Source organism: Lupinus angustifolius, chromosome LG07 (genome assembly GCF_001865875.1).
Source record: "Lupinus angustifolius cultivar Tanjil chromosome LG07, LupAngTanjil_v1.0, whole genome shotgun sequence".
NCBI lineage: Eukaryota > Viridiplantae > Streptophyta > Magnoliopsida > Fabales > Fabaceae > Lupinus > Lupinus angustifolius.
This window is the reverse complement of record NC_032015.1, coordinates 8,355,285-8,373,563: the sequence shown is the minus strand read 5'-3', so window position 1 is coordinate 8,373,563 and position 18,279 is coordinate 8,355,285. Positions and strand designations below refer to the sequence as shown.

The 18,279-nt window shown below is 34.2% G+C and overlaps 1 pseudogene; it reads right to left on the bottom strand.

Annotated features, from left to right (window-relative positions):
• LOC109352895 overlaps window positions 1–18,189 on the bottom strand; it is a 27,749-nt pseudogene extending 9,560 nt beyond the window's left edge.

Below are 18,279 nucleotides of genomic sequence, written 5' to 3'. Positions count from 1 at the left end.
TGAGGATGAGGATGAGTATAGGATGAGGAGGAGGATGAGGATAAGGATGAGGATGAATATGAGGAGAAGAATAGGATGAGGATGAGGAGGAGGATAGGATGANATAACTTTTTTATTATAAACATGACAAATTGGTTCTTGGGCATACATTATATCCCAACACCTTGTGCTATGGGTTTCATACAAATCCTAAAAATGAAATCTTTAAAAAGTATTATTCCTTCTTGTTCATATTTACATGTCTCATTATAGAAAATGTTCATTAATAAAAAAATCATTACCATGAATTACATTAAATTTATTGTATTTTCTCAGCATGTTATTCAATTTATTGTATTAAATTTATTGTATTTTTTAGACATAGTAGTATTATAATGTAGCATTAGGGTCTCCAATGATATTCACTAGTTGGAGGATCCTTAGACTAAAATGATTAATGAAAGGTCAATTGTCTTGATTGTTATGGACTTCCTCATTTAATCATTTTAGTTATGAATATTAAAATAATGTGTCTTGATTGAATGATTATATGTTTGATAGTGGTGGCTTACTAATATGACTTTATAATATTATTATACTACTATAATTAGTATTGAATGTATATGTTTGTCTTATCATAGTGATAGTGATCATGATTAAATTCATATGTGAATGAGAATTATTTGCAGATACTTGACAGCCTATGGCTATTCACACACTTGAAAGTGTAGTGACCTTGGGACATTACCCATTTATTTTGATCACTAAGTTATGTCTTGAGCTTGTCATGAGGACATTTATATGATAAAAATTGCATTGGGGCTGAGACCACTAACTTAGGTGATGTTATTGGAAATTGAAATTGAGATAATATTGATAAAAAGATATAGTCAGTGTGCACATCATTGCATTTTTAGTTGGAGTTGGAGAAAATGGAAAGATATGATGATAGCAATATCATTGGGATTTGAATAGGGATGGCAATGACGGTGTCTCATCAAGAAGCCTTGAGGGATTGCTTAGGTGGGATGATCCAGTGAGGGTCCAGTCTTATAAACTATATGATCAGGATAGTCCTACATGCAAACCAAGTAGTCTCTGACACCCCCTTGCACATTTTGTCATCGGTAGAGAGGGTTCCTGAAACGAACTGGGCTTACCACGTAAGCACTTCTGATACTGGAAAACAATAGATATTGTTACTTGCCGTTGTTAAGGAAATCTGTACTCCTGGTTGCTTTCCCACTAGGTCTTAGCCTTCGGGCAATTGATGGTGATTGGTTAGTGGAATTGCATGAACATAGCATAAGAGGTCACTTAATCGTGGTGTATACATCTCGATACCTAATACACTAACATCATTCATCATTGTACATATTTGTTATGAGTAGAGATAATAATTGTTATGTATATTGTCTAACTGCAATTGTTTGTGTTGCTCTAATTTTATGATTCTTTATAAATCCACTTCGTCACTTTTGCATGATTTAATGTTTTACTCCCTCTATGTTGTGTGTTTATTTGTATGTATAAATGAATTGTAGGTGGAGCAGTTGAGTAGCTTGTTGAAGATTTAAAGTAGTATAGTTTTCTTATGACTCTCGAAGTTCTTTCGTTTTATTTTGTGTAATTGTGTTAGTACTCTTATGCTCTGGTAGGATTAGATGGTGAAACATCCACATTTTCTTGGTATTGTAACATTTTGTTGATTTTATTGGAAAAGACAACATCTAATATTATCTTGGGAGACAATGGTTTACTATACTGAGGGAATTTACTTACTACATATTTTATGAGGATTATGAATAATCATAAAACATCTTTGACAAATTTCTTTTATCTTGAATATTATTTAGTAAATCGTACCTTGAAATTATATATTTTCCTATGTGCAAATTGGGGTGGCTTAATGGTAGCGACTCATGTGAATAATGATTATTTATCCCTGAGATCATAGGTTCAAGTCACGGGAAACTCCCCTCTATGGGGAATAAAATACTACAGGTGGTATTTAAGCTGGTGGGTGGATGTATTCATGGGTCAGGATGTTACCAGTGACACGCTCAATATATATATGGGTCTGGAAGGTCGCATGACATAAATGAGGTGTTACAAGAAAAAGGTAAGTTTCCCAAAAAAAAATGACAAATAAATAAAAACAGAGAATTTATTATTCACTTAAACTTAAGTATTATAATAAATAAGTGTTGAGTCTTTTATCGTTATATATAAATAAGATAATTAAAACCTGATAATCATTTCTAATAATTAAATTTGAAGCATATTGTATATCTCAGTTTATGTATTTATATTAATATTTAAAGCAACGTTTGTATATTTTTAAACTCTTGAAAATATAAGTATTTTAAAATAATATTCATTAGTTGATTCATGATAGAAAAAGGTAAGATAAATTATAAATATATAAAATAAAATGAATAAGATAGTGAGTTGGAAAAAAAATGTGGATGGAGATGTTTCTATTAAAATAAAAAATAAAAAAGACCATATGGGATTACATATTTTTAGCCATTTGGTATATGTTACAAAATATTTTTGTAAGTACTCCAGTGAAGTATTTTTGTCATACGTACTGAGTGGAACATTGGTACTAGAAGTTTATCAATCGAAAATTAATGAAAGTTTTAATTGTATTTGACACATTGTGTCAATTATTTGGGTTTTAAGAAAAAATCACGAAGACATTCATAGGGTTTATTTAACCCATGCACCTGGTGCATATATTAGATAACCCCTTCCTGGGTTCCTGATATCATACGTAATAAATTCATTCACTTATCAATTGGGTTAATATTCATTGTTATCTTTGTAAAGTGATGTCAAGTATTCAATATGTAGAGAAGGAAGGGTGTTACATTGATCCCAAGGCTTATGGATCAACGTGAGTAGAGTATTTAAGCATGGAAATAGAAAAAAACGGACCAATCTAAATTTTAAGTTATAAACTATTTTTTTAATTACTTTTAAAATTTTAACTATTGATAAAATTGATTCATGCATAAATATAATATTAAATTAAAAGTAATGGAAAATTTTAATTCATGCATTTTTTTAAATCTCAACTGTTAATTTTTTTTATAAATATAACAATATTATTGTATTAATCACTTTGAACTCTCTAATTTACTTATTTTCTTCTTCTCCATCAATTTTATATTTTGATGGTAGTTTTCTCCATATATCAATGTTGACTAACATATATTGTTGCATTGCTATTATTATGAGTCTGATTGCAGTAATTTCCTTGTTATTTATGAGTAATTTAACATTATATTTATATAGAGACTAATTTCATTAAGTAATAAAGTTTAAAGGATAATTTGGAAGAAAAAATAGTTCATAATATATACTTGCAAAAACATAAAATTTTGGAAGGCTTTATACATTTTTCCGAAATATTATTATATTTAACATAAGTTTAATTACAATAATAACCATTGAAATATGCAGCACTATGTTTTCCCTTTAGTTAACTTCGTGGACTTTGTTATTGTCTATTCCGAGTCACTTCAGTCTCCATTGCAACTTTTAGCCATAGATGTTGTTGGTCCTAGGAGATTCTTATGACTTCCAAAGCATACAAAAGTGATTCATATTGCGAGTCGGAGGCTGGTGATGATGCTGAAAGAGAAGGTCATAAGCTGATTTGACTGAGAAATGGTTGGATTTGTCGTGGCGCCACTCCCAAGAGTCGAGAACGTTTTGTCGAATGATAGTGTTTTGAATTACTTGCAAAAAAGAGTTCGTTAGTTCAATTTCCCAAATAAAAGATTACGTTTCTAGAAAAGATTTCAAACCCATTTTCCCTCATACCAACTTCCTAGATCACTAATGAGGGCATTCTGATGCACACTGAGAGAATAAAGCCTTCTAAACATGGAGGACAGGTTAGTAGAATCCACCCAGTTATCGTGCCAGAACCTAGTCGAAGACCCATCTCCAACACACCGAGAAATACCCTCCCAAAACCAATGATTATTATCTGAACGTATAGGATGAAGATTACTGAGGTCCCTAGCCCATAAAGAATGGTTAATAAAGGAAGACCTAGACCCAATCCTAGTAACGTTAGCAAAATTCTGACCATATTTAGAACTCAAAACTTTACACCACAAACTATCTCTCTCAGAGAACATGCGCCAATTCCATTTCCCAAGAAGGGCAAGGTTGAAGAGATGAATATCTTTAACACCTAACCCACCCTTAGACTTGGGCGTACACACCTTATCCCCTTTAACCCAAGGGATCTTCCTATGATTCTGAGTCCCACCCCAAAGAAAATCCCTCTGAATTTTTTGGATCGAATGAATAACACCAACAGGAGCTTTATAGAAGGACAAATAGTAAACATGGAGAGCAGAGAGGACCGCATTAATCAAGATGAGGCGCCCCCCGAAAGAGATATGACTCATTTTCCACGAAGAGAGCCTAGAGCGAATCCTATCAATAAGAGGATTCCAAGTTGCACGACGATGATGATTCACACCCACGGGGACCCCTAAGTAATTGAAAGAATTATGACAGATCTTGTAGTGAAGGGAATCAGCCAAACTTTGAATATGGTCCTCAGTGACATTAATACCAAGTAATTTGCTTTTGTTGAAGTTAATTTTAAGACCAGAAGAGAGCTCAAAAAACCGCAAAATACTTTTCATAGCCTAAATGTTCTGATCCATGCAATCACCAATTAAAATTGCATCATCAGCAAATTGGATCATAGAGACATCAATATTGTCAAGGCACCCCTTATAGGGAGTGAAAAGACCTTGAGAGCTAGCTTTGCGCATGAGACCGGACAAGCCTTCGACCACAATGAGAAAGAGAAAAGGAGAGAGAGGGTCTCATTGCTGCAGACCATGTTGAAGATGGATCTCCTATGTGGGGCTCCCATTGACCAGAATAGACGTTGTTGCAGTAGTCAAGCATTCCATGATCCAACCCCTCCATTTCGAACAGAACCCTAAGCGAGACATCATATGATCGATGAAACTCCAAGAAATAGAATCAAAAGTTTTTTCAAAATCAATTTTAAAAATGGCACACTGCTGACCAGTTTTCTTAGCATCATGGATAATTTCATTGATGACCACAACGTCGTCCAAAATATGTCTACCTTTTAGAAAGGCAGATTGAGTATCGTTGATGATCTTGCCAAGAACTTTCCGTAATCTGTTAGCGAGCAACTTAGCCAGGATTTTATATAAGCAACCAATAAGAGAAATAGATCTGTAATCCCCAATCAGCTGAGGGCTAGACTTTTTAGGGATTAAAAAGATGAAAGAAGAATTGACGCCCTTAGTAATTTTTCCGTTGGCATGAAAATCACGAACCATATTGATGATGTCATCCTTCAAGATGTACCAGAAAGCTTTGATAAATTTAAAGTTAAACCCGTCAGGCTCAGGACTCTTACTGTCCTCACAATCCCAAATGGCGTTTTTAATCTCCTCCTCGTCAAATTTAGCAGTAAGGAAAGCATTGTCCGAAGGGTCTAATTGGCTAAAAGAGATGCCAGACAAGGTCGGGCGATTCATGTTATGCTCATTAAAAAGAGTCATAAAGTGATTACGAATCCCCTGTCTAATACCATGAACATCTTCAATCCAATTCCCATGAATACTAAGCCCGTGAATAGAATTATGCCTCTTCCTACTATTCATAAGACCATGAAAAATTTAGAATTAGTGTCGCCTTCCTTGAGCCATTTGGATCTAGATTTTTATTATCTCTATCTTTTGTAGCATTTTTACTTACATAATAGAGCACGTGGACAAACTCATCTGAAATCCGTGGATCTTATTCTAAACTTCTTCCTATATTGTGTTTACTAGGGCACAAATAACAAACTTTTAATTTTTTTGGTAAACTTCTATGTAGGGGAAAAAGAAGGTAGAATCTACCTGGTTACAAACATTCAACCCATCTATCCCATATTACATGACTAAGAGATCCTTTCTGGAGACTCCATTCATAGAGTTATATATATATATATATATAATAGGTGTGATATTCTCCTATCCATTATAAGGGTACATGTTTTGGTTTATAAAAAAAATTGGGAATAGTGGTTAGGAATAATATATATATATATTTTTTAGTTTCAAGTTGTTAAAACTTGGTTTGTTGAAAGCTATTAGTAGGAACTTTTGGGGGTGAAATCTAAAAAACTATCAAGTTTCACATATAAGAGTTTTGGAAAAAAAAAACAACTGTCAATTCTCACATTGGAGAGATGAGGAACTTGGAAAAAATCTCATGTTATGAATAGAAGTTTTCTCCCCTCATTTTAACTTGCCCCAAGTTGAATGCGCTTTCATTCAACTTTTTATTTATCCCTCATATTCTCCGCCGACGCATTTCCGGCAAACTTCTCCCCTTTCTTTCCACGGCACTAAGAATTGGCACAAGCAGCCAAATTGCGAGAATTTCGAGAACTATGTTTGTAGTTAGTATTGATGGAAAAGAATTGGCACATGTAGCCATATTGTGGGCATTTCGAAAACTGACACTAGTAGTCAGTATTGATGGAAAAGAATTGGCACGGGTAGCCATATTGTAGGCATTTCAAGAACTGACACTAGTAGTCAGTATTGGGGAAAAAGAATTGATACGGGTAGCCATATTGTGAGCATTTCGAAAATTTACATTGGTAGTCAATATTGTGGGAAAAGAATTGGCACGGGTAGCCATATTGTGGGTATTTCGAGAATTAACATTGATAGCCATATTGTGGTGGGTGTAATCGAGATTGTTTCTTATAGTGCAGTAAGAATCCGATAACAAAGATTTAGACTGTTTTATCTTGGGGACGACGTGGTTTATAGTGTGCTTGCACATGTTGGGTAGTGCCACGAAACGTCTTAAAGAGAGCGATCTGGTTGTGACTCAGCGGGTAAGTATTATTTCGTGTCATTTAGAATTGTTGCAAGTTATGGTAACAACACAAGTTGTAAAGTATATTTTCTAGTATAAAATTTTCCGAATAAAAATATACTCTCAAATATCCTACTTCCCACTAATTCTTCACATAAAAAATGTTTATCTTCCAACACCCATAAAGATAAATAAAAAAGTTGGGCATTCTCTCGTATTAGAGTTTTAGTTTCTACTCCTACTCCTTATTGGTTAGATCAAACAAAAGTCTAAATATTCACATATCTACCACTAATCAAATTTGTTATAGCATCAAAAGATAAATTAATCTATTTTCATTCTAAAGTTAACTTACTTTCCCTATAGTAATATAAATTAGTTACTATTGAAAAAATATTCAAAAATACTGATAGATTATATAACTCAAATGATAAATAAATAAATAATATTTGTTAGAATAAGGGTATTTTGATTATTATATCATTTACTTTAGGGAATATACATCACAAACAAACATGATTTCAAGTTATTCTATTAGACTTGACTTAGGAAACAAGCAAAGTGCACCATCTTGACCGAGGGAAGTAGCCAACTGACTGAGGGATTAAACAACCAGGAAACTCTGACCGAGACAGCAAAGCGCGTCTTGACCGAGCCAACATGCGCCATGACCGAGACAACAATACGCACCATGACCCATCCAACATTCACCGTGACCATAATACGCGCTAAGACTGAGATAACATGGGATACCTTAACCGAGACAATAGGCCACATGACTAGGACACTGGCCAACCATCTCACCAGTGTAACACGGATCGTGACCGAGGTGATATAGACGATGGCTAAGCCAACTTGGGTCATTCTGACCAAAGTGATGCAAACTTACATACAACAACAGTTTCCTTAAGGCACAAGCAACCATCATAACCTTTGATATTATGCAATCAATTATAACCCTTAGCATAGATCGTTGAGAGTTGGTTATTTGTGTTAATTATGAGTTAGTTACTATATAAATAGGTTTTCCATTCTACTGTAAATTCATTCATTGTATTCTCAATTTTCATTCATTCAATAAAAGTGCTTGAGGTATATTATTCATCATCTTTTAGTTTTCTTCCTTGAGTTTCAATTTCTCAAGTTCATCTCATCTTGATCTTTCATCGAGCTTTTCTTACATATTCTTATGAATGTCAATAAATATTTTTATAAATATTCTCAAGAAATATAAATGTCAATTAAAATTATATTTTAATATTCCTAAGAATGACATTCCTAGTAATATTATTTCTGGGAATGTGATTCTCATAATTATAAATCTATACCCTGAAACAAACACATCCTAAAGGTAGAGGGGATTCTTATAATGATGCTAAAGCTAATTTCTTTTATTAGAAAAATAAGAAATAAAGAGAATTTTATATTTTCTATGGGCAAATAATTTCATTAAATTACATGAGTGCGACAGGTAAAGGAGTTACATAGAAAAGTTCATAATGAAATATATAATGGCAGCTATCACTACATCAAAGAATAATATAAAGCTAATTTTTCGCATAGGTTGTCATCCTCATGCGAGGTAGATATTATTTATATATCCTTACCTAATAATTTATCAATTTGAAAACAAAATTCAATAAGCACTACTTAGATCAATCTTCTATAATCTTGATATTTTTGTATATATGTTGGGTCACCAATTTGTTTCTTCAAATACTTAGCTTAACTTCACTACTTAAAATCAGTATTATACTCCTTATCTATCTATTTCTTTTCTTTCTTTAAGGTTCCAATTTATGTTATTAATGAGACTGATAAAATTCAAAGAAGATTTTTGTGGAGTGGAGGTGAAGGGAGAAGATGTATTCATTGGGTGAGTTGGAAAAGAGTGTGTAGTTCCAAGAATGATGGTGGTCTTGGGGTAAAAAAATTGTTTTTGTTCAACCTAGCTCTTTTAGGTAAATGGAGATGGAGATTGCTTTCTGAGAGAAATTCTCTTTGGATAAAAGTGTTACAATCTAGATATGGAGTATGGATCTTTTGGGGTGGCGAAATTACTGATTATGAGTGTTTTATGAGGGGCTCGACTTGGTCGAGAGATCTAGGTAACCTTAGTAATGATCATGAAAGTGTTAGGAATTGAAAGGTGGTTTGATGAAAGTTTTCGTAGGAGATTAGGTTCAGGTAGAGATTTGAGATTTTGGTCAGAGTTATGGGTCGGGATGGACTATGTTAAAAACTTATTTCCTAGACTGCTTCAGCTGACTCTTCATAAAATGCATCAGTTAGCTCTATGGGGGAATGGAGGAATGGAGTATGGACTTGATCTCTTTCATAGAGGCGGAGGTTGTTTCTCTTGGAGCAACAAGAGTATGAGGACCTCATAAAGATGCTTGGAAATTCCAAACTTAAGTATGACGCCACAAATGGATGGATTTGGATTCATGGCAAATGAGGCAAATACTCGGTTTGAAATGCATACATGGTTCTTTCAAAAAGATGTGAGATGTAATGTGCCACCAAAGATGAAATGTTTAGTTTGGAAAATTTTCTTGGGGAGAGTTCCAACAAAGTTATGTCTCACTCAAAAGGGTGTTCTATGTGCAAATATTGTGCCAAATTGTGCTCTTTGTGGGGGAAAGGAGGAAGCGATAAACCACCTTTTTTTTCACATTCTCAAAGTCTTATCATGTTTGGCAATAATCTACTCTTGTTTTGGTTTTACATCAATTCTTTCCAACGATGTTAAGTTAAACTTCTCCTCTCATATGTCCTTGTTGTGTTTGAAGATACAAAAACTCAGAAGATGGATGCCCATTTGATTCATTTTAATTTGGAATATTTGGCATTCTAGGAACATAATTACTTTTGAGAATTCTCAATTCCATTCTGAAGATGTGATAGATCTTTCTTTTTTTTACTTTCTTGGAATATCCTAAGTGCTCGTTGTAATACCTTTAACTTCTCTTATTTGAAATAGGTGTTGAACCCCTATAAGTAGGACTGACAATGAATTGAACCAACTCGATATTCGTTCAAAACTCGATTCATTATTTAGCTCGATAAACTTGGTTCATGAACCAAATGAGCCAAACTTTAGCTGAAAATTGAGCTCGTTAATTAAATCAACCAAACTTAAGTTGGATACAGTTTGACTTGTAAGTTCATGAGTTGACTCGATATATATATAACTATGTTTTTATGTTTATTATGACTCATGCATTATTTTTTATATTTATTGTTATTATATATATAAAACTTTTTGTAGTATTTTTTAAAAATTAATTAACTATTTAAGTTGTCTAATTGAGTCAATTGAACTAAGTCGAACAACTCGCGAACTTTAACTGAATCGAACTCGAGCTAAAAAATAACTCGTATCGAACTCGAGTCGGGTTTCGAGTCAAACCAATCTTTATCAAGCTGAACCGAGTTGAACTCTAGTTCGACTCATTTCCAACCCTACTTATAAGTGTATTTCTTCTTGTTAATTTTCTATAGTATGGATATGAGTATCACTTGTTCTCCTAACTTGTACTTCTTATTTTAATAAAGTAAATTGCTTATAAAAAACCAACCAATAAAAAATTGGACCTTGCACAATGTTTCATAAAAGGAACCCATGTAAATACTATTTTTCACATCAATGGAAAAGTCCACAATCAATGGAGAAAAGTTCATTTTAACTAAAGGAATAACTCTTTTTTCCGGTAGTTGGGCCAACTTTGAAATCATTTGTTAGGCCGAAGAAAAAGTTCAAAAGCGCTAAAGTTCTCCATCAATCAGCTTAATCGAACTCTTACAACAATGAGCCGAATATTAAGATTTACTTAAATCTAACAACAATAAATCAATAGGCTTTTCTACTCATACTCTTCACTTAACTTATTTTTATTTTAGAATTTTGATAATTCAACGAGTACACTTTTAAATAAAAATCAGGCTCAATATATGTTTTGACATACACTTCAGGCTTAATATCGCGTGTAGTATTAATTGAACAGTTTTTACCAACTTCTCATGATACATAGTAATTTTATCTACAGGGTATGATTAATTACTTTGCTTATAAATTGTCATTATTTCAACTTGATCGAACCCACAATTTCTTTCATTTTATTCTTTAAATCATTCACCCTAACCATCCTACGATCTCATATCTTAAACATATTCATGCTTAACATGTACCAAAACAGAGGGTACGCTTAACATCAAGGCAGAATTCATGATCCAGGCCCATTTAAACGCTATCAAGATATCTCATTTAAATAGTAATGGACCATTTTTTAGAAAAAATATTTTACATAAGTATTTCTATATTAAAGCCATGGATGGTGAGTATCGTTTTTTCTTGCCAGTTTCCACGGGCTTCCTTTGTAACACTTATTAGGTTTGTTCGAGCTGAAAATATTGCTAATATAGTAACTCTTTTAATAGAGGTTTAGGTCATGTGCAATAGCGAATTCAAGTCTTTTACTAAAGGAAAACATACATACATTAAAATTTTAAACCAACCATAGTATTAATCAAATCATGCATGGAACTACTTTTTTCAACTTTTTCTTTAACATTGTCAATGAACATTATACATTTTGAAAGCTAGCTTTCCAAAAAATATTTTCGAAGTAGATTTTTCATCGGGAATCAGGATTGGAGATGCCAATAATTCTTGAACAATATTGTCCTCAAATAAACCAAAAGAAGTTTCCCCTAAATTGTTTATTAAGTGACAATTACATCAATATAATATTACATTTCATTGTGGATCATTTAACAATTTATTTAATATTTAATGAATATTATATTTTAATGCTTTCATAAATAAAAGATATATATGCTAAAGATTATAAATAAAATGTATATAATTTATTATAGTGATGATGATAAATTTAGTTTTAAACAATTAATAAAATTTTAATCGAAAATGTAAGATATATTATTAGATATAATATTGTATAAAATTACAACTGATTCGGAAATGGCAAGGTGACAAGGTCCCAACAAATAAAAAATTTGCTTTGGAAATTAATAATTGGAACTTCGAAAGTAAAGTATATACAATTGTCCTTTTTTTAGTTTAGATATTTATTCTTCTAAAGATTAAATAAAAGTGAAATTTAATAGAAAAAATGATACTGATTTTTAGATATCTATCCTTAAATATTGGGAAGTAGATCATTTTATTTAAACTAGGACGATTCTAGTGCATTCACATGAGTGATAACATATTTTGTATGAATGTATTTAAATAATGTAAAATAATTTGTAAATTAAAAAGTTATTGATAATTATTTCATAAAAATGATGATTATATATTTGAATGATGAATTAGAGTTGTGGATAAATAATATGATGTAAAACATGTTATATTAAATGAAAAATAAATTATTCCCCAGGAAAGCTTAGAATACAATTTAAGATATTAACTTTCCATATCTTAAACTATTAGTCATCATTCCTCTTATCGTCAGCTTTCCATATCTTAAACTCAACCAATGGCAGCTTTCCAACAAGCTTATGTGAGAAGTGCGTTTACTAATTATATGATTTTAGGTTTTAAAAAATTATCTTTATTACCAGAAAAATTATTGTTTTTGTATTTGTATTAAAGAATAAAGGTATATTTTTATAATATCTAAGGATAAAAGTTTAAATGATATGATTATCTTTTTTTTATGTTGTTTTGGAGAACATCCTAACTTTATTGGCTTTAGCTTATGGTTGGATAAACCATTGGGATAGAGGTTATATTATTGCAGAATTTTGTGTAATACATCTTTCTTTTCTCTTGATTAATTCAGCCAAAGGCTATGAGAATTTATACAAGTTGAAACTTAATATGATTGGTTGCTTGAAGAACAAGTAACAACCAAAAGGAGAATAATTCCTAACTAACATAACTAATTTAACTAACTAAGGGAAAATGGACAAAGAAATTTAGAATTTCGGGATTTTATGGCCCATGGTCCCGCTGGTATGGATTAGTAGAGTTTTTGGTGTGCCATGGCCCATGGCCTTACTTTTCTGCACCTCGGTCATGTTTGGTGTACCATGGGCCAGTGTCTTGTGCTTCTGCGTCACGGTCATGTTTGGTTTGCCTGCGCCACATTTGTTTCGGTCAGTGTTTACTCCATATGCACCAATGTGATGCGCATGATGCATAGAGGCCTTATGCATGTCTCGATCAAGTACGTCTTATGTGCCTCGATCATGCGTGCTACCTGCTTTGGTCATGTTTTCATTTTCCTCGATCAAGGTGCAATTTATCTCGGCCAAGTGGGATTTTTCTTCGGTCAAGTGGTCCTTGTGAGCTATGTTCAATACCCCTTGCAAGCTAGAGAGTAAATATTTATGACTCCAAACTTGGAGGGAATATATGTAAAAGGAGATGGGTCTAGTGATTTAGTGAATATATCTGCAGGCTGCTCTATAGTGGAAATTGGGAGAAGATGAAATAGCTTTGATTGAATGTGCTCTCTCACAACATGACAATCAATGTCTATGTGCTTAGTTCTTTCATGGAAGATGGAGTTTGCTGCAATGTGCCTGGCTGAGTCATTATCACAGTAGAGCAATGCTGGCTGGGTGAAGGTCACCTGGAAGTTTATGAGAAGGTAGGTGAGCCACTATATCTCAGAAGAAGAGGAAGTTAATGCCCTATACTCTGCCTCTGATGAAGATCTTGCCACTGTTGTCTGCTTTTTGGCCTTCCAAGATATCAATGAGTCACCAAGGAAAGCACAACATCCACTGATTGATTTTCTTGAATCCACACAAGTTGCCCAATCTGAGTCATTGAATGCCTTGATCGGCGAAAAAGAAGAAATAGGATAGAACAACCCTTGGCCAGGGTTGCCCTTAATATATCTGAGCACTCTAGTTAAGGCCTTTTGATGATTAACAGTGGGGTTAGCCATAAATTGGCTTAGTTGCTGAACAACAAAGCTTATATCATGCCTTGTATTAGTTAGGTATAATAACCTACCTACTAATATCCTATAACAGGCAGGGTCAGAGTAAGGAGGTGAGTCATTTTGGCATAACTTGGTAGTTTTAACTATTGGTGTAGGAACAGGTTTTGATGCAAGAAACTCACTATCATTTAGGATATCCAAGGCATATTTTCTTTGGCATATGTTTATACCACTTTTTGTCCTAGCAACGTCTATTCCTAGGAAGTATTTCAAAGTGCCTAGGTCTTTGATTTTAAACTACTTATCAAGATAATGTTTACCCTCTCAATTTCACTCTTATTGTTGCCAGATAATATTAGATCATCTACATATATTAGGAGAGCAATGAAAAGAGATCCAGAATTCTTAGTGAACAGAGAGTGATCATGATGGACTGTATATATCCCAGGGATAATAAAAATTGAGATAACTTGGTAAACCGTTGCCTCTCTGCTTGCTTTAGTCCATACAGGGACTTGTGTAACTTGCAAACTTTGTTGGGTTGACTGGTAACAACCCGTTGTGGTATAGTCATATAGACATCCTCACTAAGATCACCATGAAGGAATGCATTATTCACATCCAGTTGGTGAATAATCCAATCCTGTGATAAGGCTATGGCAAGAAGAAGCCTCACTATGGTGAGTTTTACAACTAGGGCAAAGGTGTCAAAGTAATCTATGCCCTCCGTTTAATTGAATCCATTTGCCACTAACCTGACCTCATATCTCTCTATTGACCCATATGACTTATGTTTGATTTTCTATACCCACTTGCAGCCAATGGCTTTCTTGTTAGGGGGTGGGTCAACTAGGCTCCAAGTCTTGTTTACCTCAAGAGCATTTAGCTCATTCTTCATTGCTTCTATCCAATGATGTGAGATGATGGCTTGATTGTAATGTTTTAGCTCATTATGAGCACTAATGGATAGAATGTGGCCTAAGTGTGTAGGGGATATGGAGTGATAGGACAAGACATATGACAATGGATGAACAATGGTGTAGTCATTTGTGTTGAATAGATGACAATGGAAATCTTTAAGGTAAGTGGGTGGATTCCTAGTGCGATTTGACCTTCTTGGGCTTTGTATGGTTGAGGCATCTTGATCTTGGTCAGTAGTGTCAATGTTAGGAGCAGTATGGTGTGAGTGGCTAGTACTATTTTCATTTTGATCAGTGGGCATGGGTCTAGGGATAGTGTGTTGATCATCTAGGAAGCTGAATTTATTCTCACTGCTGATGGGATTAGGATTGTTGTTGTGTTCTGTGCTCATATAAGGAAACAAGTGCTCATAGAATATGACATGTCTAGAGGTAAAGGTCTCTCTAGTTTGTAGGTCAAATAGGACATATACTTTTGTTCCAGGCCTATGGCCAAGAAAGACACACTTCATGGCCCTTGGGTTAAGTTTAGTCCTTTGTTGGACTAGGGTGGAGGAAAAACACAAACACCTAAACACCTTGGTTTCAAGTAGGTTAGGTTGCTTGTCATATAAAATCTCATAAGGAGTCTTGTGGTCTAGGACATGGCTAGGGAGCCTATTTATAAGGTAAACAAGATGTAGGACAACATAACACTAGAAGTTCTTAGGGAGCTTGGATTGGAAAAGAATGGTTCTAGTTATATTCAATATATATATGTGCTTTCTCTCAATAACTGAGTTCTGTTAGGGAGTTTCGACACATGAAGTTTGGTGTATCATGACATGTTCCTTAAATAAGGCAGGCATGTTGAACTCAATTCCATTATGAGTCCTAATGATCTTTATTTGCTTGAGGAATTGAGTTTTAATCATTTTAACAAAATTTTGTGCAAGCTCTCTACATTCAACCTTAGATTTCATCAAGAATAGCCAGGTCTGTCTGGAATAATCATCAACAACACTTAGAAAATATTTGTGCTCATATATGCAAGAAATGGTCAAAGGCTCCCATATATCCATATGAATAATGTCAAAAGTGTGCATGCTCTTATTCATGTTATTAGGAAAAAGTAATTTAGCTTGTTTTCCTATATGGCAAAAATCACAAACTTTTGATGAGTCGAACTTAACATACTCAAAAGTCTTGCAAACAGAATTCAATACATCATGAGAAGGGTGACCTAATTTATAGTGCTATAGGTTAAAATTGTCAACTTTACATATAACATTGACATTGTGCTCATTAGCTATGTATTTCTCAAAATCCTTTCTAAGAACATATGGATTGTTTTTAACCTCAGCATGTCCAATCATCCTCGAGGTAGTCATATCCTGAATTGAGAATTTTGAATCATCAAAGATTAGTGTACAATGCATAGATTTGGTTAGTTTTTATACTAAAATAAGATTGAACTTAAAATAAGGTATATACAGCATATTATGCAATATGAGAGAGTTTGATAGAGTGATGGTTCCATAAAATTTTGCCAACGTGGTTGCACCGTTTGGAAAATTGATGATAATAGGTTTGATGGATTGAAAAACATCAAATTACATTAAGTTGGGGCACACATGATTAGTGGCCCCTGTGTCAAGAATCCAAGTAGAGAAATTACATGTGACTTCCTGCTTTTGACCCACAGGATATGAGTTTAAGTCACTTGTTGGCATTGTGTTTATGCTCAACTGGTTCACATTGTGCTCAGAATTTCCTGTTCCTATGCTTTTGATCATAGAGGCTAATTGTGCATATTGCATGGGCCTGAAGTTGAAATTCATAGTGCCTCCTTCCTGCTCATTTCTTTCATCTTTTGTGGCAGTATTGATTGATGTTGTGGGTGGCCTGACTCTGTTCTATTGCATGTTTGGTGGAAAACCATGCTTGAAGTAGTATGTCTTTCTCTGCCACAGAAAGAACACATCTTGACTCAATTTGGTTTAGTGCCTCCATATGTCCTTGTGTTGCATCTCCCTCTGTTTGGTGCAAAATTTGATCTTCCAAAAGCATTTCTTGGCCTCCATGGTTGTGTCTGACTCTCCTGAGTCCTTTGTGGTTTGTTGTTGACTGCATTGAATAGTATCTTAGGATTCAAAGAAGTTGTCTTTCTTGTTGAAGGACTAGTGAAAAAGCTTTATTCATTGAGGGGAGTGGCTCCATCATCAGAATTTGTGTCCTTGTGATGCTAAAGTCATCATTCAAGCCCTTTAAGAAACAAATCACATACTTTGTCTCACGTTGGTCTCTTATTGAACCAACCAATCCACATCTGCATTTGATCTCACACATACATGATGCAATTGGTCTAAGTGAGTCAAGTTCATCTCATAGTATCTTTATGTCAGTATGGTAGCCTAATATCCCTCTGTCACCTTGCTTAATTGAATGAAGTTCTTGTAATACATCTGACATTCTGAAGTAGTCGCCATTTGAGTATCTTTCTTTCAGGTCCTCCCATAATTCTTGTGCGTTCTCTATATAAATGGTGCTTTGTGATATCTGAGGGGATAGGCATCTTGTGATCCAAGAGATCACCCTGATATTGCATCGTTCCTATATATCAAATTAGGATTTGTTGGACCCCCTAATGAGATGGTTCCATCGATGAACTTGTATTTGTTCTTGGAGTGTAATGCCATCTTCATTGATCTGTTCCAATTGTGGTAGTTGGTCCAATCCATCAGAGGTGTAACGAAGGCTGCTCCTGGGCTCTCTCCAGGATGCAGATAGTAGGGATTTCTTTGCATGTCATTGGTGTTGTTGATAGCTTGTATTTTGATGTCTTGATTTTGGTCTTCTGCCATTGTGTTGTTGTTGTAGCGAAAAGAGGAACTTTGGTTTGAGAGGATTGGAATAGAGGAAAGACCAGAATTCTTGGTCTAGTTGAGTAGAGGCACAGTAGAGCATTCTCTGATACCACATTGTGCAATTTTGTGTAATACATCTCTCTTTTCTCTTGATTAATTCAGTCAAAGTCTATGAGAATTTATACAAGTTGAAACTTAATATGATTGGTTGCTTGAAGAACAAGTAACAACCAAAAGGAGAATAATTCCTAACTAACATAACTAATTTAACTAACTAAGGGAAAAGGGACAAAGAAAATTAGAATTTTGGGATTTTATGGCTCATGGCCCCGCTGGTATAAATTAGTAGAGTTTTTGGTTTGCCATGGCCCATGGCCTTACTTTTCTGCACCTCGGTCATGTTTGGTGTGCCATGGGCCAGTGTCTTGTGCTTCTGCGCCACGGTCATGTTTGGTTTGCCTGCGCCACATTTGTTTCGGTCAGTGTTTACTCCATATGCGACAATGTAATGTGCATGATGCATGGAGGCCTTATGTCTGTCTTAGTCAGGTCTGTCTTTTGTACCTCGGTCATGCGTGCTACCTGTTTTCGTCATGTTTTCATTTTTCTTGGTCAAGGTACAATTTCTCTCTACCAAGTATGATTTTTCTTCGTTGAAGTGGTCCTTGTGAGCTATGTCAATAAATATATATATATATATATCATAATTAAGAAATATATAAT